Source organism: Cantharellus anzutake, assembly GCF_015039405.1.
Source record: "Cantharellus anzutake strain C23 chromosome Unknown EI90scaffold_69, whole genome shotgun sequence".
NCBI classification, from domain to species: domain Eukaryota; kingdom Fungi; phylum Basidiomycota; class Agaricomycetes; order Cantharellales; family Hydnaceae; genus Cantharellus; species Cantharellus anzutake.
Window position 1 is genome coordinate 381,266 of NW_024067019.1, and position 2,654 is coordinate 383,919.

Consider the following 2,654-nt stretch of genomic DNA (forward strand, 5'->3'; position numbering starts at 1 on the left):
CTTTCAGATGGTAAAAAGGTTACAGTCAAAAGTTTACTGGTTCCCGAGATATTCACATTTCTTTCCCAATGTTCCTTCTTATTCTGCCATCTATGTGCTATTTTCTTGTTGTAGGGTTATATTCTTTGAATATTACACCTATGCCAAGTTCTAGGCATGATTGTAGTAGATTAAATCTCATACTACATGGGTGTAGATAATTTATAATGATCTAATGTCTGTCCAGTCTCATAAAGATCATGAGATCTGTTAAACGTCTGAACTTGTCACCTGTTCGTTGACTATTCTGATAGATCATTGTTTTATTCTTTGAATATTATTTCTCCTACACCGCATATGAACGACTATGGGAATGATGCACGTGATTACCGAATGTGCACGCAAACTTTTGCTAACTCAACAAATACCAGGAAATAGGACACAACCTTAGTACCATTGGAAAGGTGGGAATAAATGAAAATTTATGATACCAAGAACGTGAGAAAACATCCAGAAATGAATGAGATACAAGGACATGAAGTTAGAAACCTGAAAACGCGCGGGAAGACAGCTTCAAGAGGTCCAGAGTCCTAAATAGAATACATAAAAATATGATATCTTCAAGGACGACCTACTATAACAATGAACAATACATATTAGGATGTGATAATACAAAGGGGAATCAGGGAATATGAACGAAATTCACGAAAACCACTAAACTATGACGGACCATGGCGGGAATTTTAGGGAACGATATTCTAATAAAGTGGAGAGCTATAACACATTCGTTTGAGTAATTCTTGACTACTAGCAACTTTTTCTTTCAGTTTTAAACCTGAATAATTCACTCATTTACCATTTCAGTCTCATTTTAACTAAATGTCACTAAATAAAAATGGAATAAATCAGCTGAAGGTCTCAGCACAGCCGTACGCATAGTAATGCGAAGTTTGAATTCAGAATCATCGAGTCATAGCAAATTTAATGGTATATATAGGGAATTTGAAATAGGTAACTGCAACAAATGCAGTGCAGCCAAGTTCTAATTAACCATTAAAATAGCTTAGGTGAGGGAGGACAATAAGGATTCTAGGCGCAGTCTGACTGCAGTAGAACCACAGTTCAGCACAGCAAAAGCGCAGTAGAACTATAGCATGAAAATTTCATTTTTTATTTAGTTTGAGAAAAATACACTGTAAATAAATCCTGTAAATAGAAGGTAGAGCGTGAAAAAGGAAGGTGACCCAAGGAGTATAAAAGGGAGACCCTTTCTGCGACTTTTCGCCCCCCTCAGAGAAGTAAGAAAATAGAGTATTATTTTTCTCAAGCATTTCTGGTTGTCACTCCAGTGCGAAAAAGTGATATACAGTTAAGATTGCCACTGTAGTAAAAGGCAGCAATTAAGGAGAGAAATATTAAGTAGATATTTCAACAGGAGAGCTGGTTAACACTCCAGATTTCAAAGTGTAAACACAAAACAGTTATCTTGCTACTGTTAAAACAAGCAATAAAATAAGACAAAAATAAAACAAACCCAAGGGACACTCCAGACACAATCCAAATCCATTAACTGAATAGAATCTTTGAAACTTCACCAAGTAGGTTAAATTCCAAATTAAACAACGCTACACAGAATTACACCTAGACAAATTAAGAAATTTCAATAAAGAAACAGCTCCGCAGGGCTCGGTTTATCTGTAAGTCAATTCCCAGGAACTTTAAAACTAACCCATAAAAATAGATTTAGCCAAAACACTCGGATTGGTACTATATTTACAATAAATAATACTAGTACACTTCCCCATCCTAACTAAAGAACCAGGGAACAGCTTGGTGGTGGTCTCGTTTGAACCTCCCAACTGACCTTCCTTTGTTCTCTCCTTCACCGCCCTGCCTGTTTAAGGCCATACAGAGTCTTGTTTAGGTGAAGGACCCTGTTCGGGCTGTCCTCATACTTCGGGATTTGCTTCATGTATATTTCCTCCTCCAATTCTCCATTCAAATATGCCCCAACAACATGTATTTTGAAGTCCAATTGAATTGTGATAGCCAATAAAACCCTGAATGACTCTAGTTGCATTACTGGCGAGAAGGTTTCATCAAAATCCATTCCTGGAATTTGAGAAAATCCCTGCGCGACGAGCCGGGCCTTGTATTTGATTATTTCCCCTTCTGTATTTCTTTTTTTTTTTTTTTTTTTTTTTTTGGTGGAACCTTCGGTAGCTTTCGCGGGCGTAATGCCTGAAGGTTTGTAGGGAGGGCGGTGCCTTCCAGTAGTTGATGATTGGTGCCTCGGTGTGAGGGGAATTGCCACCATGGGGGAATGCGTTATCGCACTGGTGAGGATCGCTCCGTGTGGGGCTCCTGTGACCGCGGAGGGTCAGGTATACCCACTAAAACCCTGTTGCACTTTAGCCAATTCTCGGGGAGGCATAGTTCATTCTCCAGTGTACCGCTCCAGGTGTGTAGAACGAGCCATTCGGGTAGAGCTTTATTATGGTATTTTTTCTTGTTCGTGAGGGATCTGTCTTGGTTAAGTTTTTCATTCATGGCGGCTTTGAGGGAGTTTATGGCTTCGTTGTGCGAGATTTTAATTTCACCATTTGTGTCGTCGCTGAGGACTCTTTTACATCTTAGTTTCCATGTTTGCCAAGCGCATTCGAGGACGGCAATTC